At 41.7% G+C, this 27,026-nt stretch overlaps 1 protein-coding gene across 3 annotated transcripts in view; it reads right to left on the bottom strand.

Moving 5' to 3' along the window:
* The window catches only part of ANKRD6 (ankyrin repeat domain 6), an 86,935-nt gene extending 63,020 nt beyond the window's left edge, over window positions 1–23,915 (bottom strand). For 2 of the 3 annotated variants that reach the window (XM_071445774.1, XM_071445816.1), the window contains exons 1-2: window positions 23,757–23,915; window positions 23,285–23,417 (exon numbers count right to left, since the gene is read on the bottom strand). The gene's annotated coding sequence lies outside the window, so the exon portion shown is untranslated. Of the gene's footprint in view, window positions 1–23,284; window positions 23,418–23,505; window positions 23,624–23,756 lie in introns of those variants that run through there. The other variant, XM_071445783.1, reaches the window with a different exon arrangement.
* Window positions 23,916–27,026: the final 3,111 nt, after the last annotated feature.

Below are 27,026 nucleotides of genomic sequence, written 5' to 3'. Positions count from 1 at the left end.
TTGCTTTCTGAAGACTTTTTTAGGGTACATTATAGAATTGTCCATGTGGCAAAAAATTCTGCTGGCCAAAAGGTACCTCTGATTTCCCCAAACTTATTTTCAGAAAGAAAGGAACACTGTGTGAGAGTCCTGAAAATTGGCTCTGTTGGCTCAGTCTTCTACTTTGAATGGAGCAGAGGTTCATAGGCAATGTAATTTCAGAAATTACTAATGCTACTCAAACCACCATATGCCTCTATTTTTACACTGCCCTCCATTCTTCTGCCAGATGCTTCTCTTCTTTCATTTCATCTACTTAATGAAGCTCAGCTATTTAGGCCCCAGTGCTTTGATTTTAGAAAATTACGTAAGATATTTTATAAAAATAAATTTTCATTATTATTAAGAAGATGACTGAGTGCCTATTTTTCTTTTTCCAAAAAAGGTAACATTTAGTTTAGCTGTTCAAAAAGGTATTTGGTGGCGCCAATATCCCACCTTGTAGAGGGTGAAACCAGAGACAAATCTCCAGCCAGAATTAAAATAAGCACAGGATACTTGGAGCAAATGTGGTCATACTCATGAAAGTGTACCTGACATTTTGTCTCCATTTGGGTAGTAGGGTATTTTTTGCACTGACAAAGAAATGACAATGTAATATGGATTATCTAATAGTCTACATATCTGGATGTTTATCTAGGATCTCACTGTACAGGATTCCAGACCTGTGGATGGTTTGATTATCCCAGGATCCCTCTGAGTCTAGCAAATCTCAGTCTGCTATCTTGCTCACCCCTAAAGAATTAGTATTGTAAGACTCCCTGAAACCTCTCATTTTGTCTTTATGCCCCCATCATACTCAATGAATTCAAATTGCTTACTTGCATGACCTTAGAATACAGGCTGCTATGTGATTCATTTTTAATTTGCCTTAATCGAAACACTGAGAACGGAAGATAAAAGTTAAATAGCAATATTCAAACTCACATTTATTACTACTCTCAAGGTGCAATTAATCTACCCTGAGGAAGCCAAAGAAGGGTGGAAGGTCTCATTTGGATGCTTTCTGGCACAGCAAGGACCACTGTGACAAAAGCAGAGCACAGCAGTCACAAGGAGTTGTGCTGCTCTGGGTAGGGGAGTTACAGAGCAGATGAAACCTCCACAAGGCATCCTCCCAACCCACCATCTGAGTGATACAGTGGTTCCACTACCTCTGAATAGAAGTGAAGGGGCAAGGCTGGAAGTATCTCACAGCTGTAGGTGCTCAGGAACAGCACCAAAAGCTGCTGTTAACGCCACAGGGTAAAAGGAGTTCTAAAACTGGAGTACAGCTCTCACTGCATCCACAAAAGCAGCTGCACTGCTTGGGAACACAAAGCATCTCAGGTGTCCTTTAATGCACTGGGCAGCTCCCAAAATGCCTATGGGACATGCTGAGAAGGTGAGAAAGGCACTAAGGGTCAGTTAATGACATCAGTTAGAGTTTCAGAGTTGACTTACATATTTCTGTTAGGCAGAGGGATTGCACTTCCACACTGCCCTGTATTGTACTGTGTTATAGGGCAAAAGAGTATTTTACTTTACTGATGAGATGAGCTTATTTCATAACACAGCTGTTTTTACTGACAAGTGAGATTTTAAAGACAAGTTAAGCTTCTTGCATACAAAACCACCGGTAAGAGGAAAGAGCTCAGGTCCCCACCTGTGTCAGGAAGGAAAACATTAACACAGCTTTGGAGCAGTCAATTCAGTGTTAGCTTGTCTGCTTTACTTTTAATGAACCATGAACAAGCCAGCAACTTTGACTAACAGTTAGTACCTTGACCCAGCACATATATAAAACCAGACATAGCCCCAGAGAACAGGTTTACTCCCAGGGTCAATCTAAGCAGGAGAAAAAAGTGTTATATATTGGTTTGGCTTGAACTAATTCAGCCACAGCACAAGCTGGAGCCAAATACACTGCAGGAATGATCCTTGTGCAAACATGGCACAAGAGCCAGCTGACAGGTATTACACAGGCCAGAAAAATGGAATCTATTAATGCAGGGCTGCAGGAGAGGTTTCATAGCATGCAGTGACCTTCCTTCCTTCTGTGCCTTCTGCTGCTCAGCAAAATGACTATGCAGGATACTGGAGCAAAAGCAAAATGACCATGCAGGATACTGGAGCAAAAGCTGTCCAAGAGGGTAATGGCTTTCTGATCCACCAACTAAAAAGAGAAATTCAGCAATTCGCTTTCAAGAGGTATCTTTTTAAAATAGTTCATGACATCTATGCTGCAGATAATGGGTGTTGCAAGAAATTCCCTTAGCATGAGGAAATTTACCCATGCTCTTTTATCTCCTCTTACACTAGAGTAATGCAATGGTTCCCAAGTCTTAATGTACATATTGTTTCTGATTTGTATCTTAGAGCAAATAATCACAAACACTTGCCTTGAGGGGCTGTAAAAGAAACTAGACTATTACAATTATTCAGTTCTCACGTGCCCACATGGGTCCAAACAGCCCTCCTAATCTGGCAGTTAGTTCATCCTAAGAGATGGATTCAAAGTATTTCTCTCTTTCTTCTCTGCTTATGGTAGCTGGTGAACACAGGTGACAAATTGGCCTTTTATTTCAGCAGCAGCTAGATCCAAATGATGTCAGCATACAGTAGGTAAAAAAAACACACAGGATAGGCTGCAGACCTGGCTGATCTCTTTTTAAAAGAAAAATCAAGAAATGACTTTTTACTAGCTTGAAATTTTGACCAGCATGACCACTCTTCATAACATGAGATGAAAACTTGCAATGCCCTGTCCAATTACTCTCAAAATAAATGACCTCCTGACAAGATTTTACTGCTTCACCTATGAAGCTGAATACCCAACACAAACCTCTTCGTGCAAACGTCCTTGGCTGCTTTTTTTTTTTTTTTTTTTTTTTCTGAATGGTTACATTTTCATCATTGTCATCACCTTCACCAGATGCTCATTGCTCAAAAGCTCAGTCAAGGGCGAAGGGCAAAAACAAGGCAATGATGTAAGGGCAGCTGTGAAATGATTACTCAGGATGAAATCAATAGCAGTGTACCACTGTTGGGAGATCAGCAGCACAATTGAAAGCTACTGAGCCAAAAGTGGTTTCATCTTCAATCAGGAAAGCAGGGTGTATGAGGACCTGATTTAGTTTCCTTCAGGTTTGAAAGCACTGCTGCAGCATGCAAGGTGTGCAGCTTCCACAGCCCTCCAGGCATCCCTTCCAAACCCAAATATTATGTGGTATGAATCAGACTAGAAAATATTAATCAGCATAGATACTGGGAGAATATGGGAAGACTTTGCCACTTCTAAATTTATTTGTACCATGACTGTAGTATGAATCCAGTTTCAGGGTTTATGTTGCATGTATTCTACTTGCCAGAAAAAATACAAGATACTAGTGTGTGACCGTGTTCACAGGGGTTCTTGGATGAGGGAAGAGATGACAATATTGACTCCATGTTCAGAAGGCTTGATTTATTATTTTATGATATATATATATTACATTATAACTATACTAAAAAGAAATAGAAGGACAGGTTTTCTCAGAAGCTAGCTAAGCTAAGAATAGAAAAGAATGAATAACAAAGATCTGTGTCTCGGACAGAGAGTCCAAGCTATCTGGTCTGTGGTTGGCCATTAATTGTAAACATTCAAGATGGTCCAATCACAGATGGACCTGTTGCATTTCACAGCAGCAGATAACCATTGTTTACATTTGTTGCTGAAACTTCTCAGCTTCAGCAGGAAAAATCCTAAGAAAGATTTTCACAAAAAGATGTCTGTGACACTAGTGGGTCAAAGGATGGTTTCATGTGGGAATATAACTGGATACAGTGGCAGGTTGAACACTCCTTCAGCAAGGGAATATTTACAAGAAGCCTTTTTTAAATTCTGATATACAATTTAGCTAGAAGAAAAAGTTACACATCCTTCTCTGAGAGAACAGGAGGCTGCTACTGCTATTAACTCATTCTGAGACTGCCTTAATGGCTTAATTGTTCAAGACAACTTATAAATAAGTGTCTTATTTTAAACCTGTTGCTGGGAGAGAAGCTCCAAAATGAAAGTAATCTTTAAAGATGGGAAAATTAAGGTATTTTTTCCATACAGGCCATGCAAGTTCTCTTTGTAAGAGATTTTCACTATGCATTAATAAGCACAGTCAACAGTAATTCCAAAGAATAATGTGCTCATGGGATAACACATAGGATAACATGTTTCCTGAGACATATGTTCAAAAATGAAGAAAGCATGTTCTAGTTATTGAATTTGTCCACAAAATGATGGATGTGTCTTTCAAGAAGCAGTTCTGAAACAACAATTTATCAGTCCTGCTTTATTTGTATGTCCATTGGGAAAGTCAATACTGTAGCATGTGCTGGCATACTTGGAGCACAACAGAAGGTAAAACAGAAACAGCAGGAATATCTACAGCAGATGATCAGAACCAGCTAACTAAAAGCACATTCTATAAGGAAACCTCACCTGCTTCTCCTCTGAGAGGCCAGGGACAAAACAATCCCAATGCCTTTATACAAGAACAGATCTGCCCTAACTTCCTTCAGGAAAAAATGTGATCTGAAATTGGATCTTTCGTGGGTTTTCACACCTATTTGGTTTGCCAACTCAGGGGTTTTCTCATGCAGTGAGAAATACCATCCACATCAACTTGCAGCCCGTGGAAAGGCTCATGTGCCACACCACAAAGAATTCCCACCCTTCCTTCCCTTCCTGCATAGGGACCGAGTAAGACAGAAGCCATTCTTGCAGCTGCAGATCTCCCTGAAACAGAAAATACCAAACACCTGGTACCATTCCATCAGCTCTCCTGCAGCACTATCATATTACATTTTGACTATCATACAATAAGGAACCCTCTGTCTTCATTCAATGAAGGAGGAAGTGGCAAGCTGGGGTTAGAGAGAGTAGGGCAGAAATGAGAGAGCAAACATCCTGCAAAACATGTTCAGTCCTGGAGCTATGTCTTGGAGATCTGTAGTAACAATACTAGGCAACAACCCAGTTTTTTGGTTTACAAAACAAAACACTCAAATCTTCAGAATGGAAAATTCCCCACCATTCTGGTGAAAGTGCAACATACAGCCACAAATCTTCTTGGGCGAGTGCACATTGCAATTTTCACAATATTCAGTATTTTCTGACTTAAATCAGTAGTTTCTATGAGTCCATAAAAAAAAACAAAACTAGGAAATGCCTAAGGAAAACTGAGGGTACCAGCTTTTCCATCTTGCCTTAAGAATAGAGCCTCACTTTTACAGTAATGCTAAAGAGTTAAGACTGATAAAGTCCCTTTGCTGGGAGGGGAGACTGTCACCTGCTGGCACAAGAGAAAAGGGTATCTCAGCATACTTGCAGGGAACCATATGTCTACAGCTCTATTTTCTGCAGGGGTCTGTCTATCTGCTTCCCAAGAGGCCAGTGCTGAGCTCCCCAGCTAGAAGAACAGACTCCACAGTGAATTTTCTTAGGTGGGCAAAAGCAGCAATGTCGGTTTATGACAGGACTCATTCCCTTAAAAATTATTTATGCCCTTAATAGCATTTTTTGCAGGGTGGAGGACAAAACTGGTCAGAGAAAGCATTTTTAAAAGAGGCATGTGTTTGTCTTTTCCCCCTACATCAGTGAGCAAGGTTTCACATTAGAAATCAGGAGCAAGTTCATCATATACCACTCACTCCTCTGTGCTGTGTGTGTCTGGCAGGCAGGCTCTATCCCCATAAATGTGGGAAGCTCTTCAGAAGGACTGTGTTCTTGGGATGCCCAGGCACAACAAAACCATCAGGGAGAGCAGAGAGCCCATCTGACATCTGAGACTGCAGGGAGAAGGGAAGAGCCATCAGTGCAGCTCTGCACCAGGTGCAGCTGGTGGCATGGGCTATTGGGGTGCTTTCCTCACAGGCACAGGGAGAAGAGGCTGCCTTGCTCTTGAAACTTGTACCCACTTCTGCTTTCTCTCTTTTCTTGCCTGGGGATGGAGGGAAGTAGCCCCACCTAGGTATCTTGCAGTGCTCCTCAGCAAGCCCCCTGCCAGAGCATTTCCCCAGCACTGAAAAGATGTGGGTGTTTGCCGCTGCATTCCGAGGTCTCCCCCTGAGATCTGAAGGGATGCTGGCTGCTGCCACTGCTCAGAAGAACCAGCAGCACAGAGAGGGAGCACAGCCTTCCCAGCCAAACCCCTTGTACACAATAAAGAAGTGAAACACAGAACTTGGTGCAGTGTGGAAAGCAGCTGACTACCTCCTGAGTTAGACATTTTGTCCAGAAGATTTCCATACAAAAATAAGCATTGGAGTCTCTAAAAAGCTCTCCCAGACAAGAGTGGCTGCCAAGCCAATGCACCACAGCCAACACAAAAAGCTGGAAGGATCTGTGGAGACAGGGCAGCTCCCTTGAAGCTGATGGCTCTGGCAGCAATGCTGAAAGGATGCTACAGTGTTTGCTGCAGCAGAGCTGCCCACTACAGCTTGGGAGAGAAGGAAACATTGCAAATGGAGACAACAGGAGCTCCTACAATAATTATATGGGAAAATAGGGACCTATTTAAAGACACTTCTCTCTCTCACTCTGTCAAGGTGGTTAAGTTAAAAAGCATCACAGGAATTTCAAAGAATGGATTAATTTCAAAGACAAGTGTGTAGTATATGGTAGAGATAATTCATGCTATTAATGCATAAAATATTGTAAGATCCAGACTATGTCTTTTGACCACCCTGGTTGGGAGCAGTGTCTTATTCATATTCATCTAGTTCCTGGACTACGTTGAGATAACATCAGCTTCTTTAGTGTAAGAATAGAAGCTTCCAGGGCGATAATCACCGGCTTCCCGGTCCTGGGACCACTCAAGAGTGATCATCACCTCGATGATTACATCTACCACGATGGACGGTGCCACCCTGATGCATGTGAATGCTGACTTCCCCGAAGTTCTCTAACAATATCTCGACACCTGCACTGGACCTTTGTCTACCTCTGCTGACGTAAAGCCTCGGTTCTGCATGTGAAGAGACACAAAGAACATTCGGTCATCTCTGCCTCGGGCAGACTGACCTATATAAGAACTCGCAGCATCATTCGTGAACAGGGGGCACTCTGACATTCGGGGGTCCGATCCGTGTGTTCACCCAGCGCCGAACCTGGGCTCGACCCTGACCTTGGCTGTGGTGGTTTTTGATGACCGAAATTCGGTCTCGCGGACAAATAAATAAATCTTTGCTGAATTTTCTTATAAAATTGGCTCTTGATGTGATCATTTTTAACAAGTGTATGACACCCTGTCAGACCTAATGAAGAACCAAGGGTTTGGAGACAAGTCTGTGAAACTCAGTTCTGCTAACCACAAGCTTTCACAAGCAAGGACTCCTGCTGAACTAGAAGGCAGCTCCTCCATTGCATCAATGCCTCTTCTTGAAGTGACAGCTCACACATCAAAGTTTACATACTCCTATTGCCTATTAGCAATCAGATACCACCATTCGAGGCATGAAGCTTAACTTCACCAAGGTGCACTCCAGGGACACAGCTGCTGCAGCCCTGACCACACACTGCATGCCACCTTGTTAAGACAGAAACTACCACAGTGCTCCAGCTGTTACTACAGGAAAATCCTTTGCAGGAAAAAAATGTATGTTTGGGATTCTGACATAGCCTGGATAAAATATACATGCAATCCAAATTCTCCTTCTAGGAAGCTCCAAGCTGAAGTATCAGCAAAGAAACCAGATCTTGGAATAATAACATTGTTGCAAAACAGTTTAGAATAGAAAAAAAAATTAATCTTACAGATTTATTCCAAGGAATTGGGTGTCAGTAAAACCTGAGTATCTGTTTAAAAAGTAGTGATTTTAAAGCTAAAAGTTTTCATTATCATCTCAGCTTGGATCAGCAAGTTCAAAATCAAACTTCTGACATAAATTTAAATATCCCAAAACTGTAGTTTCAGAAGTGAGGTAATGCAATTGCTGCATCTCCAGATTTAACAAACTGAGTCCACTTCCTCTGCATTTTCCCCCACCTACCCCACCTCCCTGTCAAAGCAATTCACCCCTCTGGTAATTCAGGTATGCTAGAGGGAAGTGTTGCAGGACAACACTTAACATCTCCTCCTCTCCCTGGCAATTCAAAAGAAGGCAACAGAGGTCTCAGTAATTGAGAACTGTTCTCTCAATGAAAAGGTCCAATTTTACAAGATTCATCACAAAGTCTCTTATTCATCAACAGCCTTGGCACTCTTACTCTTCTACCTCACACAGACATTCCTGGAATGTGTTTCAGGCTACTGGGGGGAAAAAAGGGTAGTTCAGCAGGAAGCAGCAGAGGGTAAAGAAATGAAGAATCTGAAATCGATCCTGTTCCTGTCCTATGCAGTACAACTTCTGTCAGCAGCATCAGCAGAGCAAGACTATCCCCTTGGTGAGTACAGTTTTATTTTCACTTTTTCTGTTTTGGTACCTCCAGTAATGTTGACAAACTGCTTACACACAAGAACAATACTTGTAATTTTGCATCAACGGTCTTGTAGCTGATCTCTTACAAGGCATCTGAGTTCTTATATAAGCTAGGTCTGGAGATTAAGAACAACAGATTTGTATTTTCATCTGGTCAGGAAAAGTTCTATTTGACAAGTTTCCTTGCCAGACTCCATGTTAGTTTGCTGGGATGAGGATACACAGAAATTCACTTCAGAAGTGGCAGAAGGTTTTACTACCATTTTTATGAGAATATTGTTCTTTCTTGCTCTGATTCAAAGTTTATAAAAACCAATTAAGAGATTGAAACAAAGTCAGCAGAACCAATATGGGCAAGAAATGTCTTTTTTGAGTACTGGACCTGGCATCTGGGCAACCTTTGCAATTGAGTGGCAGTCTCCTCTGAAAGAATGCTTTCTCTGCATTTTCAGACACAGCTCTGCTCTGGGCCACACAAGGGACAACAACAACAACAACATAAAATAGTAATAATAGTAATAATAGTAATAGTAACAGTAATAGTAACAGTAATAATAACAATAATAATAACAATAATAATAACAATAATAATAACAATAACAATAATAATAATAATAATAATTCATTCCTTGGATTTAAACTCATGTGAACTGATCATTGCTAGTGCAGTGTAAACTAACTTCCCTGGAGATCTAACCCCTCATTGTAGTACTTACAGAGGTATTAAAACAAGAAAACATATTTTTCAGACTTCTGTGCAGTGTCAGTGCAAAACAACACAGTAAAAGTGAGGTATGTGCAGAAAGTTATCCTAGTTTTGATGAATGTGTTTGTTTGGGAGTGCAACAAGAAACCTAAGGAACTTGTTTGCCCTGGATTAATGTAACACCAAGGAGGAGTTAATGAACAGTAAAGCTGCAAAGCAAATCACAGAGAGAGCAGGAACTGCCAGAATTAGTCAAGCGTTTCTCCCGATGGTGCGAGCCTGCTTTGGGTTCCAGGTCATGGCTTCCACACAAAAGTGCACTCTTACCTCTCCAGAGCCTTGCCCAGCCACTGCCTGTCCTGTGCAGGCCACCTCTCCCACACAGCAGCAAATACTCAATGATGTCCTTAAGGTTTACACCACAGCATTCTCTTCTTACGGTTTTTCATGTTTAATTTCCTTTTTAAATAAAAGCCGTGGAAAACCAACCCCAAATATCCAGCAGTACCCCTTGCCTCTGTGTTCTCTCATACCACTTGCCTATGCTAATGCTGCACAGGACTTGCACTCAAGGGTGTTAAAAACCACAGCACACACCTCCTCCAGCACCTGAGCTACAGGAATAAGCACTGGAAGACACAAGCATACAAGGCAGCAGAAGAGGACTGGCTAGTGGGGAGGAACAGAGTCAGCTTCTTGCCACAGACTTTCACACATATTTGTAAGATATGAGAGGAATGTTGGGAGTCAAGCTTTTTTTTTTTTTTTTTAGGGGGGGGGAAAGGAGAGGGAGGTGTTAGTGAATAGTGAGAAATTACATCTAGTGGCTGAGTGCAGCATAAATGAGAACAGGTTTGGCACTTTCTGAAAGGCAGTGAAGATGCTGATAAGACTTAGGGCACCTGTTGTAATTGGTGACCTCAGCATGGGCTGGAGTGGATTTCTATACCTGTGAACATGCTTATGAATTATGATTATGAATGCATAAATATAAATAGTGCAGAATGATTGTACTTGCTTTGTTTCTGTGGCTGTCACGTAGTCTTGATCAAAAGAAAGAAGGAGGTGCATACATTAACACTGGTGGGCTGATGAGAGGAAACCAAAAGCAAAGACCTGCTGCCATGTTTGTCTCACTTTGTATAAGTTACAAAAACCTCCTTAGAAAAGTACAGTAAACTGCTAAAAAACTTTTCAGCATTATTTCTCAAAGATAAGTTATGGGATAAATATTCAGCCAACATCCAATTCTGAGGCCCTGAATGTCTATTTATTCCACAATTTAGGACAAAGACCTCTAGTCCTGTACAATTCCATTTCCTTTTCTCTCAAGTTGTCTTGCATTTAAGCAAAGACAGTCTATATTTCTAAGTGGAAAACAGGTAAACATTTGGTTATTCCATTTGCAAAAAGTTAAGCTGTTATCACCATAAAGCTGAAGAAAAAAATTTTAACAGGTAAGAGGATAATGTTTCTGTGATTATTTTTTTCTTTAGCTCATAAATCAAGCAGGAATTCTAAAGCAATTCTCATTCAAAATGCCCTTGGGTTCTTTAAAGACACGTGGTGGCAGGCCAGTAGGACTTTCACAATTGTAGATTTTGGGGGAAGAAGGAGAGTTACACTTGAGAAAAGCCACATGCTGGGACAGACTGCACAATTTTGGTACAAGACCATTTTTTCATTAAAACATACTGGACTGAATACAGCAGTAGGACACATTTGCTGACTCAGACACTACAAAATGAGAATTCAAGAGTAAGTTTAGTTTATGCAAACGCAGTCTGAAGACAGTCCTGGCATTGGTTTGAATAATATTGGTTTGAAGAAGTATCTGCACAAAGCCTTCAGCTGCTCCAGTCCATTTCACACCCTGCCCACTCTTGTTACACCTTCTCCTTGTCCTGGTCTTAGCTGGGACAGAGCCAATTTTCTTAGAAGCTGGTTCATTGCTGTGTTTTGGATTTAGTGTAAGAACAATGCTGGTAACACACTGATGTTTCAGCTGTGCCTCAGCAGTGCTTACCCTGAGTCCAGGCCCCTTCAGGGTCTCCTGCTCTGCCAGTGAGGAGGGGCACAAGAAGCCAGGAGGGAGCATGGCCAGGACAGCTGACCTGAACTGACCAAAGGGATATGCCATACCAATAAAGCAGGTTCTGGACTTGGGGGACCAGACCAGGGACTTGATTCTCCACAGAAATAAGACTTTGATGTTTAATGAACTCACCATTATCAAAGTCAGATACAGTTTGATACCACACAGACACAGACTTTCCCTAAATTATTCTGGAAGGAAGGCTACCATAAGAAACAGTATCTGCAAAAAGTAATCAAAATTCCCCTATAAAGTTGTAATACAACCAGGTCAAGCTGCCCTTCACAGTTGTATCTGTATAGGTGATGTTTGTGAGTAATCTCCAAACAGGTAATGCAAACAAAACAATGGAAATTCTGATCCTCTTGCCTGGACCATTGGCAGACATGGAGCTGAAGGATCTCTCAGTGGGTTGTGGGCACCCTCTATGCTGTCTTTATTACTTGCTAAATTCTTTGCAAGTTCTGCAGAAGACTCTTCCTCACTCCATGCAGAAATTCACTGGTGGGAATTTCAGTCAGATAACAAAAGTGATTCCCTGCCTCAGGGCTCTTTTGTTCCAACCCAACTGAACAGCTGCCCAGTTCCCAAATGTCCTCCTTCATTTGTTCTGTGCAAGCCATGCAGAGCAATAGTCTCAACTCAGCATTTGATTCATGAGGAATGCCTCCCCACCAAGCCCAAAATAAACAAAATCATGTTTCCATCCTATCCTACTTGCATTGCAAACTAGGATCTCAGCTAATTTTAAAAACCTATGCATCAACACAAAATACTTCCAGGACAAGTAACTGAAGTTAATCTCTCTCAGCTCAGGCTATGGCTCAGTTAACACATCTCACCTTGAATATCACATTGCTCTTCTCTGTATCTTGAGAATCTTGCCAGCTGTACTAACACAGGAACAACAGAAGAAAGCAGCTATCACAAAACCTTGGCTCTTGCATCAGGTGACTGAAATGAGCATTGCACAAGGGTGCTTTGATGTTATAAAAGGCCTAAGAAAATGCCAGGGGTTTGGGGCGTATTTCTTGCTGTGTTTACTCTCTTACCAAAGGGCACTTGTCACACACATGCCATCTGCTGCACTGAAATGCAACACCCAACCAGGTAAAATAAAAATCTCCTACACCAGCAGGCTCTTTGTACAGATTCAAAGGATTACCACTAATATAATTTTAGGTGTTTCAAGAAACTATGCTAGAGAGACTGCATTTCTTAAAAGCTTCTCCTCCTGTAGGACAGAAACCTCAGCTCCCAGGGAAGACTCTGCTCTCATGGCTGCACACAAGAAGTCACAGGCTCATAATCCAGAAATGTTTGTACTTGTTTCAGGTACAGAGAGCTGAGAGTGCAAAGTGAACACAAATGACCCCCACTCCCCTTCACTGCCCCCTGATCCCCCTCCTTTCCCCTGGGTGCTCCCAGGCACTGCAGGAAGCCAAAGGAGCAGTCCTGCAGTGGAAGCCATCTCTCTGGGAACTGAAACTGGCTTTAGAGACACTCAGCCTCTTAATGCTTGTGGATATTTCCCACAGCCTGAAAGAAAGGAAAACCTGGAAATGTGTTACTACATGGGCTTACCTACAGCACCTTGGAAAAGCCAAGATCCCTTAGTACAAGCACCTCCTTGGTCAGCCACTAACAGGAACCATGGAGGATGGTGCTATTTGTTGCATCCATTTCATTCTCCTTAGGTTTTTTATTTGTCTTCAGTCAAAATAGATGCTTTGGTCTATTCTGAGTACTGAAAAGGATCATGTAGGTCAGTGTATCTGCTTTATAGTTAATGAATATTCTGAAATCTCAGCATATCTGAGTCTCCTTCATACTCTACAAGAGGCCAGCTCATACAAGATTGTGTTAAGACATGGAGATCATTTTACATTATCTGCCCACAAAGGCTACCCAGGTCCTCAAGAGAAATAAGCAAAAAAAATCCCAAACCTGATGACAGAGAAACAGAGAGGAGCAGGATCATGCTAGAGGTCCATCATATTCCTGGACCATCTTCCCAGAAAAGATGCAGGATTTTCCTCATGGCCATCTCCTTCCCTACCCTTATGAAGCTCAGCACCCCTGTGCCTCTTGTATTTGAGGATCACTCCTACCAAGAAACGCAGTGGTCAGTTGTTATCAAAAAAACAGCACACTGATAAGGACTGGAAGCCTAGCAAAGCTAGAAGTGCAACCAGAAAAGCCCATAAGCTACTGATGTTGGAACAGAGAGAGCTGAAAGCAGTCAGAGATGGAAAAACATGCCCCAAGACCCAAAACAATACTAGAGTTGAAGTGAAAGCAGAAAAAATAAGATTGCAAATTGAGACAGGTAAAGGCTAGAGGATAGGATGATGAAGAAAATACTGAACATAAAGCCTTTAAAAAGCCTTGGAAGATGTGTCATGACCAAACTGATCTATAAAGATGGCCTGGAAAGGTATGGAAGAGGGACACATATTCTTTTTCATTCTCTCACAAATTCTTTCTTAAAGGATTGTCAAAAAACCTTTTGCTCTATTCACATCTCTTTTGGGTTCTAAGTGTTGATTCAGCACTTATTAACCACTGTTAGGAGCACAACTAGCAAAACAACAGGAGATTTGTAGGAAATGAGGAACAGATCAAAGAAAATCAGATTATTCTCTAGTCAATGATATGAAAGTACTAGGACAAAAGAGGGGGGAAGATGAAATTGGGGAACAATGCAGAGCTTTTAGAAGTGGCACAGAATGGAGAGAAAATGGGAAAATTAAATGGTAAAAAGGTCAAGGATATCCTCATTACCTTACAATCACAGGAGTGGCCTAATATGGTAGAAGCACACATTGGTGTTTGAGTGCAGACAGGATCAAACTTCACTCCTGAGCTGTGCTGCTCCATCTCTGGATTTGCTGGTTCTGCACTGTGAGTAAGGAGGAGTTAACAGAGGAGTTCTGCTCTCTCCTGGCACTACAGGACTGAATCACACCTAATCAGGGGAGCAGGGGAGCTGCAGTTGCACACAACCACCAGCTCCCAGTGAGGTATAAAACAGGGATAGAAAACTAAGGAAGAGGAGGACTGACTCTAGTGCTGTTTTCTTACAGTTACTCTTCCCATTTATTTTTGGCTCAACACAGGGAGGCAAAAGGAGGGGTAGAAAGAGAAGGCAAGCAGATTATATATTTGTATTCTTGTTTTCCAGTCCTTCCAGAAAGGCCAGTTTTGTAAACAGAGAGAAAGCTGAGATTTTCTTTATCTTGTTAACTACTCCTATGACTGTAACACACCATGCAGAGCACACAATTATCTCTCTGCTCAACATTATCAAAAATGCACTGCAACTTCTTTGGCAACACGTTCTTTAAGGCAGGCTATCTGCACCTAAAAACACTCAGCCTTTTGTTTCAACAGCACAGACCTGCATGCTGAATTATAAAAATTGTCCAATATCATATTATCTTGGCTACAGATTTAATTTCACGGAATATGAAACTTCACTGAAAATCATTGTACAACAAGACAATGAAACATAAACATTCACTTCTGTCTTTTTTCCCTTTATTTTAAGTGTGAGCCTACTACAACTCCCTCTGGGAGGATATTTTTCATACAAAGCCACATTCTTTGAGTCTTATTCACATAAACAGTCATGGAACTGAATGAGATCAGCCACAGAAGCAGGGAAATCAGGTTTTTATCCAGCATTACTGATACAAAATACAACATAAAATTTTAAAAGAACAGGATAATAAGCATCCATCTTTAAACTATCTAATAATGCAAAACCTACTTGAAGGTTTTGTTTTTCAGTTCTACCCTTCCAAGATGTAATACATTAAATTAATTATAATTTTGCTACACCCAATTTGTTGATAATTACCTCTCTGTGGACCATACTGTGGGAATTTTTAAAATAGTCATTATTTCAGTATCACTTTATTCTTGATCCTTAATTAAGCAAGGCCTGAAAATCCCACTTGCAGAGCAGAAGGGAAGTGATTTTCAAATGGTACTTGGTAAAATCTGCTAACTTTTGCATTACACTTTTGCCTGACTCTGTTTTCCCTGAAACACCATATGTATTTTGAGCTAAGCTTAACATAGACAAACCATGAAAAACTTTTGTTAGCAGAAGAGTGGATACTCATTCTCAAAATTTGAATAATGACAACTGATCAACTGAAGGTCAGTTTGCTTTTTACAGGCAAAAAGGACAGACATACAACAGATGCTTGCAGCCATATTAAAACTTACAATGTGACTTTATTAATAACCATCAAACTAAGACACTGCCTATATAGTTAATGCTTTCCAAAATCTCAGTACTTTGGGGAAGATGACAAGTATACAGCTCCATAGAATGACAGAAAAATCCTTCATCTTAGTGTGAAACACTGCAGCACATATTTACTAATGTTCTGAGAAATTCCATCATAGTGTCACTCTCCTCTGATAACCTTCCCTGGCTTAGCTTACTTGAAAAGCACATTTAGTGCTTTTTCTACCAAGGCAGAGTATCCTGTGTTTCATGAGAGTTACACAGGACTGAAACACAGAGCAAGTTCTCAATTTCACTGACACTCTTTATTCCATGTCTGGGAAGGACTGAGAATGGGTCCCAGACAAAACTAGCTTTACACCACAGCCTCCTGAGTAGCTCAACACTTATTTCAGCCTAATCAAGGAGAGAGTCTTAATTTAAAATTGTGAGGAGAACAAATAAACCTTTAAAATGTTGGTTTGATTTTTCTTTCAAGTGCTGTGCTCAGTTCTTCTGAATGCACCCTTACCTGTTTTCTTGGTGTGTCTGCTCACCAAAACCAGCTCACCCCATGTAAGTATATGCAGACATTTGCTGCATGTACATACCCACATATGATATGTAAATTAATTCATATTATTACAACTTTTCCAAAAAGTCATTCTTAGAAGCTGTAAATACATGTATCCAAGTTCTGTAAACTTGATTTTGAATATGTTTCTGTCTTCCATACCATGTATCCTACTTTCAGGATTACAAACAAAAAGAAGAAAAACTGGCACAGTTCTAGTAAATGAAGCAGCAGCATCCTCCTCATTTGTATGTCTGCAGTTATAGACATGAAAGGCTAAATTCTCTGAAAGAATATGGAACCCAGAAGTTTGCTTTTAAACTTCTCAACCATGTGTTGGTGGGCAAGGATAAAGGGAACAGAAAGGAGGCAGAAAAATAATTGGGTTTGTTTTTTTTGACCTAAAATACTCTTGTATGGAGACTGGGAATGAATCTGGGAACAATTTCTTAAAATATTAGGGGTTTTTTTTCAGTTCAGAGCTTATGCCTGCAAATTCTGCTTTGATTTATTGATATGGCACGCTACTTAGTGCAAACATTCACACCCCTCTTTTAATTCAGCCATTCACTTTCCCATTGGGACCCATCTTGCTTCCAGGTAAACAAAGTGTAAAATTCTTATTGAGAAAGGATGAATAAACAAAGCAGAGCTAAATATAGAAACAGTCAACCTGTTCTGACAGGTAGGAAGAATGAGAAGCAGAAATGAGTTACTGTAATACACTCAGGGTTCTCTTTAACCAAAACTAAATCCCAAACAGAATACTGAAACTTAAAATTTTATAAAGCAAGCTGGGATGTGACTGCAATGTAGATTAGATGGAGCTGAATGTTGATTATTTGGACACAAGACAGATGCTTAAATTAAGCTGCTTCACATTTGTGGTGAGTGTACACATAACTTGCTGACACACTTGCACTGATGTGAAGTTATTTCCCAATAACTCATGTCCAATCCCCAAAGATTCCCTCCAAAGGAAAGAAGGCTGCTTAAAAGGGGAAAAAAAACCCCAAACAAACGCATAAAAAAAGTCCCAGTATTATAAAAACTAGGCAGTCATGGGATAACAGGAAAAGTCCTCATCTGTAGAGAGAACCAGTGAGACAGGAAATAAACAGTACAAGGTCAGTCTTCCCAAGAGAAGAACACTAAGCCTGCAGCCATCTGCATTAAGCATATATTGTGTTCATTACACCCACTAATGAATCACAAGGGAACAGGGAAAGATTACAACTGTTAAAAAGGGCTGGTAGATTTCAATACCATTTAAAACACAGTCTGGTATTTGGGCTGGGAAAAAACACCTCAACTTCATATGCATAATGATGGGCTTGGGATGATTCAGGAATGAAATCCTGGATTGACAGTGGACTGTTCTTATGAAAACATCAGCACAGTTAAAAAGCAGGAAGGGTGCTAAAAAATTATTACTGCAGAGAGTACAACCAAACCCACCTTTATTCATCTAAGAAACTCAATTTCATCTTAGAAGTTGTAAGTCTGGCCTTCTCCTCTTTAAAAAAGTTTAGCAAAACTAGAAAAGTTTCCAGGAAGGAGAACATAAGTCAATTAAAGGTAGGATAATGAAATAGAAGAAAATCAGGTTGGAGAAATACTAGAAGACATCAGATTAAACCAGCATATTTCAAGCTCAAAACAAGTGAGAAGAAATAGCTCTTCTTATCAAATAGCAACTTTCAAGCTATGTTTGTCATTTGTTCTTTCTTCTCTGATTTTCTCAGGCTGTTTCCCATTCACTCATGTTCCCTCCTCAGTTTGACAGAGTCACTGATATGGATGCCCTACAGGAGTGAAAGGCATTAAAGAGATAATGTGTCATCTCTCCCTGTAAATGAAACACAGCCAACCTAGAGATGAGAATTGGCCAGGCTGACCATGACACCATCCACCCACACCTCCAAGCCAGGCTCATCATTCCTGCAGCCATTGGACTTGCTCAGCTCCTGGCCACAGTGATGGAAGAGCTGAAGGAAATATCCCCAGCCAGACAGTCCTGTCCTAGTCAGCAAGAGATATCCACCTCTCACTGCCTTCAACCAAAGTATGATTTGTAAAAAATGGTCACACAGAGAAGCTGCTAATGTTAGGCACTCTGTTATTCCAACTATGTCAAAAGCATCTATGTCACTTGGTAGTTTTTGAAGTTTTTGAAAACTCTTTACATTATTAGAATTTAAATAAATTACATTTGATCCTGCTTATTTTGAGGCTAGCAGCAACTAAGGCAGCCAAGATCAACACCCTCTCTTTACTGAGCTGTCCTCTCATCCCCAAATCCAGTTCTGCTGTATCAGGCCTGCTGGCAATGAAGCTGGTCGCCTGCAGGGGCACCTCCACTTGTCTGTCAAGACACCAGGCAATAAGTGAAATGGATGACAGCCTCACCCAGTGCATGCCAGGTCAGGGTTTCTTAAAATCTGTCTCTTTCAAACTGATTAAGTGTAGTCTTACAGAGAAAGAAGAGAATCCAACTTGGTAGCAGACTGTTCATTAATAAAATACCATACTTCAAACTCATGTTTAAGCTTACTCCACACCTGAGTCTGCCATTCATAGCAATACTTACCCCATAAGCTTAAAAATAAACATTAAAAACCACCATAAACTTAAAAATAATAATAATAAAAAAGAGCACATTGAAAGAGTATGGTCGGATTTTATCCACAAGCTGTGAAAAAACACCACCATATACTTGCAAGAATTCAGGAGCTGTTGCAAAGTCTAGAAAAAAAAATTATAAGAAAATGCTGCACTTTTAAAATCTGGATTCAAACCAGAACAATAACATCAATGAAAACCATAGATGTCAGGCAGATAATTTTGCAGCCAGAAGAAAGACACCCCCCCTTCCCTCCATCCCATAATCCTCTTGAAAGACTTCAGCCAGACATAGCCAAATCCCAAAAGTGCTTAGACAGAAAATGAAGGAAAATTACTCATATGTAAGCTTTACAAAATACTAAATACTGAGTTAAGCAACAAATCTGCCTGGCAGTTATTAGTGCAATTATTTGGAACAGTAATGATAACAGTGAAAAGATCACATCCTGCCCAAGACTCTGAAACAGCTGCAATTTCTGCATCTGTTGCACAGACAGACATCAAACTCTGAGGAGAAGTAAATCATACCTAAAATGATTCACTGTGAACACTATTAAAATGTTACTCAAATATTAAGCTCATATATAATTACCATACATTCATGGTGCTTTCTTATTTTATAAGGCTGGCACTTTTCCTCAGTGACTGTCCCAACTGAGACAATTTAGGGCACTTTAATTCAGAAGTGTATTGGCACAATATAAATAGACCTAGCAACAGATCTTCCCAAGATGTCACATTGCAGATGCTGTTAAAACCAACAGAAAATACTCCTGACTGGCTTAAAGCAATTGGCATGTCGAAGTGGAAAAGGAATTATCCCACTGCAATGCAGACACAATGAAGATGCATACTCTTAAGGAACTAATTTTCATTGATTCCAAATGCATTTTCCATAATGCAAATGAAAATGCTTTTGTCCAACAGCATGCCAAAACACGAAACCTGTATCTTCAGTGGTCACTTCTCAAAGTGGGTGGTGTTTAGGTGGGGAAGGTGGCAAAGCATGAGAGAGAGGCATAGGCTGTTAGAAGAAGCTTATTTAAATCCAGTATTTGGAGGAGGTATGATTTAATGATTTGAAGAATACTCCAAAAATGCTTTTGATCATGACATAAGATTAAAAAGCCTAGGCTTTTCTGGCATAGGAGTATATAATTTTTTCTTCAGGATTATGGCAATTCCACTAGGGTACCTGTGCTCAGCACATCACACCCCAGCTACCCTGTAGCCCCAGTATGCTCCATCTAGCCAGCATCTACACCAGATACTCCCACCATTTGCCACCAGATAGATCCACCATTTGCCACAGATGTGCCCAAATCCCATCCCTAATCACAGCCAGATTCCCCCTCATGGCTGTGGCTTGGCTGAGACACACCTAGGGTTTGGAGGAGCAGCACTGGGTGTGGGGAGTGGGAAGGAGGGAGCCACAGAGGAGACAGCAGGCAGACACGAGTGCTGGCTGGAAGAAAGCATCTTCCTGTTCATTCCAAGAACCTTTAATTACATTTGATACATAGCAGGATCTCTGCCAAAAGATCAAAAGTAAAACCGTGCAAGAGCAAGCCAGCAATCTACAGTCCTGCATTGTATCATGAGTTACCTGTGCATTTGGTATTCCACCAGAAGTACATCACTGAGGATACCAAGACAACCTCTCCACATCTGGATAATGCAAGAATTCAAGCTGTTGTACTGTATCCATTAGGCCATCCAATGGGGGTTGATTTATGGCAACAGGATATACCCAACTAACTGTTAGTGGTAATAAACTAGATTGCTTTTAGCCTCAAAGTCCTGTGCAGCCTTAATGCTTCATTTATCACACACCTCTAAAAATGTGTCCTAAATTGACACTCATTTCATCATTGGTTTTTTTGATAGCATTCTTGATCTTGGTATCAAACTACTGCACACCAACAGTATCCTTCCTGCTTCACTCTCAACACCTTCACGTCTCCAACTCAACCTCAGTGTTTTCCAGAAAACAAGAAAAATACCTGTCTGGCCAAACCAGCAGTTTTGAACACAAAGCATCATTGTGTCATCCACAACCTGCCAAAGGAAGCAACACACAGAGAACATCCCAGCACAGGGACCATCCCAACACTCATGAGTTTGAAGGCTATGCAAAAAATAAGAACTCCACATATTTATTCTGACTCTTCCTAAATTTGGAACATCTGCCTTCACAAATCCAGCAGTCTTCTGAATGGCAGCATGAGATAAACCAAATACAAACAAAAGGAAAGAGACCAGTACACATAATTCAGTGACAGGTCACAGCAAGATATGGGGTATTTCAGGATTTCACTATTCTCACAACTGCTGTCAATGAACTGTAACAAACTATTCTCCAGCAGCACCTGCTAACAGGGAGTGGAGTAGCCAAGTAACTAAGCTATTCCTAAAGGGTTCACAAGTTAGCAATGGTATGCAAGAATATTTCTAGTATTGTACTTCAGAAACTATTCTGGATATTTTTGGGATCAAAATAGCTGGATAGGAGGCAGGGAAGAAAATTAGCCCCTTGCTGTTATGAATTAAGGTCTTTCTGAAATGCAGTTCTGCACCTTCTATTTTTGGCAGGATCATTAAAGTCACATATTTAGTTCCTGAATAAACAAAAGGAACTAAAAACACTTATTTCAAATTTTTATTTGCCCAAAGCAATTTCAATCAATTTATGTCTTTGACAAATATCTCCCTATATCAATCTTGCCAATAAAATATGGCACCTCATTGTGGTTTTAAATAAAATACTTCCAGGGACCTGTTGTACTGATATATCTCTATAAAAAGATACAACTGTGAGTTCTCTGCAAGTTCATCCAAAGTCCTAACTGTTGAGGGAAAAAGAGAAAGTGCACATCTGAAACTAATGAGAATAAGTATAGATGTCAGTATAATTAATTTAAGAACCTGGCAGTGCTTTAAAAATGTTCATTGGTACACCACCTATCCAAACCAATAAGCATTGTTCATCCTGTTATACAGATTTAGTGAGTAAAGGACAGTAAGGTCTTTTACATCACAACATGACTCACTGGCAAAGTCAAACAGAGGTGAAGCTAAAGACACATGGAGAAATGCAGCTTGAGGCTCAATTGCTCACCACCACACCCTACAAGCACCTGATTTACTCAGGTATCATTCATCTCATCTAGTCCAAGAACATGGTCAATTTGATAATCTGAACTCCAGAACATGCCACCTGTGACAGGGCAAGATGCTGAGCCTGGTGCTGGAACTACATCACATCAGCCAACATGGGAGCCCCACTAGTGCAGACAGCTTCTCACAATTTCTGTTCCTCAAAAAAGAAAGGACCTCTGTGAAAAAATCTTGAAGGAAAGCACCTGCATGATCAGGGAGTTTCCACTTTATTTTTGCCAATCATTTACTGGTTATTTCATTTCTTGTGTTCAAAGCCAGTCTCCTATATGAGGTTGGTAGCACTGTCTGGGTAAATATTAAGTAGCAAGGGAAAGTGAAAACTTCCCAGCTGAATACTACCATAAAAGTACTTCTTAAATTTTTTTAGTTTATTTTCAAACAAACAAACAAACAAAAACCAAAACAAACAAAACAAAACAAAAAACAAACAGGGAGAAAAGCAGTGACATTACTACAGCTGCTACACAATTCCCATTTACCCTTGCAGATAGGTCCTCATGGATAAACAGGCATACATCATCTACACACCAGGCATGTAAATACTTTATGTAGTAATCCAACTGAAGGTTTTGCTACATGCAGTGTATTTAACTATTTTTGAGCATTTTCTGCTCAGAAATTGTTATGAAGTTCTGAAGGAGAGTCATTACACCATGTCTTGTGGTCTGCAATGCAACTGCAGATCTTGCATGTAATCACACATCTCCAGAAACACTTTGTTTTCCAACTATCTGGAGAATGAAGATTACACAATACTTGAAACTTGAGCCTGCCAAAATAAGTTGTTATAAAACTAGCTGCACAGCCTGACACATCACCTTGAAAGAAAGTAAATAACATTCTCCTCAGAATAACCCATAGACTCAAACAGTCCTACCAGGGGATCTGATCCATGCCTAACCAACACTGCACAAGAGTTAAGACATGGTTACATTTTTCTGTCTTTGGACAGAGGCAGACTTGCTGATCTTCCCAATTACTCCTTTAACATTGGTAGGACATTCTAAGTTCATTTAAACAACTCATGGGGCAAAGATTCAGCGATCCACCTACTAGCAAGCTACTTTCTAACTCTCTCAGTGTTTTCCCTGCGAACAAAATGTATCAGTAGCAGACAACATGTCCTTTTGGTCATGTGCATTGCAGAAATACCAAGCAGAAACCCAAATAATCGCTTCACATATAATTATAAAAACATGAAGATACAGGTTATGCCTTTTTAAGAAAACAGAGCGCTGTCTACAGCCTATGCTGTAATACACACAACACCCCAGGGCACGATAAGCTCTTTATTAATGCTTGCAATAAAAAGAACACTGCAGAACAATGACACGCCGTAGCCATGGATTTCCACAATCAGAGCTCAACAAGCAGCCAGTGTGTACTCACAAGGTGTCGAGACCTCGGGGGGAGGCGATGTTTGCAGCAAACTAGTGGAAATATTTCCAGCGGAGTTTTCAGGTGATGTCAACAACAGGAAGGATGACTTTGAGCCAGATTTCCATTTCTCATCAGATGCGGCCTTAAAAGTTGGAACAAGAGCGTTACGACTCCTCATTTTCACCCCCAAACCTGTAAGCGAGCCCCTACACCGACACAGGCTCCTGTACCTGCGCGGCATCCCGGAGGGTCCGTGTCTGCCCGACGGGGGGGTCCCTCCCCGGGCTGCAATACGGGAACACTGTCACGACTCCGCCCGGGGGCACTGCCTTCGCCGCGGTCGCGCCCAGCTGCGGCCCCGCCACAGCCCGGCCACCTCCGCCATCACCTGTGCGGCCCCGCCGGGAGCGCCCCCGCCCCGCCCGGGCCCCCGCGCTCCCCCGGTCGCCGCAGCCGCACACGGAGCCGCGGCGGGGCTCACCTGCGCTGCCCCTCCAGCGGCGCCGCTCCCGCCGGGCCGGGCTCCGCTCTGCCCCTCCAGCGGCGCCTCCGCCGCCGGGCCGGGGCTGCCCCGGGGGAGGCGCCGCCGCCGCCGCCGTGGCCGCTGCGAGGGCGACACCGAGCGGCCGCGGAGGGCGGGCGGGCAGCGCCAGAGAGCCGCGCGCCTCCCGCCTCCGGCCGGCCCGCGGGACGGAGCCCGGGCCCGCCCCCGGCCAGGAACACAGGGCTCTGCCCCGAGCAAGGCTCCGCGCGGCCGGGACGCTCTCCTGGAGCCAAGCTCCTTTGCAGCTTAATGATGGAAGCTCATAATAATTTGCGTGGGAGCAGAAGCGCTACAAAACCACAGAATCAGAGTGGGTCAGGTTGGAAGGGACCGCAGTGGTCACCTGGTCCAACCTCCCTGGTTAACCAGGGTCGTCCTAAAGCACGTGGAACAAGACTGCGTCTGGACAGCTCTGTCCCTCCAGTGAGGGAACTTCCAGAGTCTCTCTGGGAAATCTGTTCCAGTGCATGGTCATCCGCACAGCAAGTTCTGTGAAGAAGAACATAAGTTCTTCCTTATGTTCAGGTGGAACTTCCCATGCACCAGTTTCTGCCTGTTGCCTCATATCAAGAACAAGAAGAGCCTGGCTCCATCTTCTTGGTAACCTCCCTTTAGATATTTATACACAGTAATGAGGTCTCCCCTCAGTCACATCTTCAGCAGCCAGGCTCAGCTCTCTCAGCCTTTCCTCATAAGAGAGATGCTTCAGTCTCCCAATCACCCTTGCTGCCCTCCATTGGACCCATAGCAGCTACATGTCCCTCTTGTATGGAGGAGCCCAGAATTGGACACAATAAAATTTCCCAAATTTTAGGGAGGCCAGATGCCCTTCCCTCCAGCAGGGAGCCAGTCAGTGGGCTTTGAAGTCTGAACTGAAGGACAGAGAGGAACACCTTGAAAGGTGACTGTGTCTGCTTGAAGCCTCACCCACCCCTCCAGCTATCACAATATCACTGGGACCTTCTGCTCACCCAAGTCATGTGTTTGTGTGGGCAATTATGGGTGAATGTCAGTAATTCACAAACTGGTAGGGAAGCAAGTTGGACAGGACCATCTGTAGACACTGGTAGAGCAGAAAGGAGTTTGTATGAGTAGGCTGAGTAAAATGATAAAAGTGGGATTGGGAGAAGAAGGAGAAAACAGAAAGCAAGCGGCAATGAAAATGAAAACAGAAAGCAAGATACAATGCTTGATCTCACATGCTCATCACTTTCAGAGGCTGTTTCTCTGGCTTGAAGGCATTCTCAAAATACTCTAAATTAACTGATGCCCTAAACAAACTAAACATTGAAGTAGCTCAGACACTTCCTAGTTATGTCATGAATATATTCTTTTGAATGTTTTTTCAGGTTATTCTACTTATGCCTTTTTCATTAAACAATTATTATGGTAGTCATCGTTCTGTGGCAATAGTCATACCAGAAGTTCACATTAAAACCCTTGGTGCTCCCCAGGAAAGACTGACTGACTGACTGACTGACTGACTGGATTTATTCTTCTGATGCCTCCCTGATCACAGCAAGGCTTTGTCAAAACTACAGCATTTATCTGAAATCTGGTGTCATTACTTAAGTTAAAGTGTAGTTGCTAAAACACATAAAAACACACTGTGATTCTTCACACTACAATTTTGTTTGCTCATTTCCATATTCAGGATGGGCTTACTTCATGTGAATTTTATTTAATTTGATACTGTTCAAAATTCTGATGTAGGAATAGAAGTATTTGTGTGAGTAACAATTAACCTGTATTAAAGAAGCTCCATATATGTAAAAGTTGGCAGAACTATTTTATGTTTGATCATTACAACTGAGAAACAAGATGCTAGCACATTGTAGAAAAAAGCTTTTTTGGCACAGGTCTGTCACCAATGTGACATTGTGAAATTTAATGGAAATTTTCAATCTTTAACAGGAACAGGATGAGACCCTATCATGAGCCTGCAAACCTAGGTGCAGATAGGTTCCTATTATGTGGATGTCAGTGGGACAATTCCCTGTACTTAAGTAAAATTAACTTTGTCAATGAATTGCAGCTCTCCATGGACAAAGTCCAGTCACATCTATCACTGTACATATCATATATGCAAAGATGCAACCTCTTATTTACCTCTGCCCTTACTGCAAGTCCTGTGACTGAGGGCTGGGCACTGTTTCATTATGTGCACCCAGCTTCAAAGTCAAATGACCTGACAAAAGGGAAAGAAGAAAAAGGCAGAGGGAACTGAAAACAATCTGGTGGCAAAGGGACAGAGGAGGAGCAAGTCCTGAGGCAAGTCCTGAGTCCACAACAGATTATATTGCCAAGGGATTGGCAGAAATGCTTTAGCCTTACTCTAAAAACCTATCTGGCAATGGGCCTGGAGTCTATGTGGCTTTGAACCTGAAGCTGTGGTCAGGTCACTGATGTCAGTTGTGGGAATGTTGTGGGAAGAGCTGCATTGCCACCAGTACTCTTTTTTGAGTTTCTACACCCTGATTTTCTATTTTAATATATCCAAATTATTCACTCTCTCATTGGTCATGTTTCATAACTTTCTGTATAAAAGAAACCTAATACAGACATTTCTGGGCAAGACCCCCTATCCAAAGCTGGCCTTGAAACCTAACAGCCCTTTGTGCACATAAGTGATCAGCTGGTGTGTAAGACAGATGTTCCTCCATTACACACCTGGAAACTCTTTCCCTCTTTCCATCAGTTTTCAGCATGCTAGTGGCTGTCAGGGCTGTCCCGAGACACAATGCTGAAAACTCACGTGCTAAAAAAATCCTGCTCCAAACCTAAGTCCTAATTCCTTTTACAGGATTTAACCTTGAAAAGTTTCCCATAATCTTTTAGTACATTGTTAATCTGTTCAAGCAAAACTTCAGGCAGGTTGATAAACTGAGAATAAAGGCAGGCCTTTGAATAAATTTGTATATTAATAGGCAAGGGGGATTTCTCCCACCTCTGAACAGATGTGTACCTCCATTATCTCTAGTGGGTTAGTGCAACCTGGAAGGCCTGGCGATAAGATTGTCATGCAGCACAGAGGTCAGAAAAATAATCAGCTGCAGGAAGAAAGTGAAGACTCCAAACAGAAGTCTAATCAATAAATTGAATGCAAGGAGGGAGAACGGGATAGGAAGAAGTAGAAAGGAAGAAACAGAAACAGAGGAATTTGGTGCTGGAGAATCAGGAATTCAGCAGCCAGTCACCACAGTGGGC

This window comes from Agelaius tricolor, unplaced genomic scaffold (genome assembly GCF_023055355.1).
Source record: "Agelaius tricolor isolate 1412-34295 unplaced genomic scaffold, bAgeTri1.0.p SCAF_1, whole genome shotgun sequence".
NCBI lineage: Eukaryota > Metazoa > Chordata > Aves > Passeriformes > Icteridae > Agelaius > Agelaius tricolor.
This window is presented reverse-complemented; position numbering and strand designations above follow the sequence as displayed.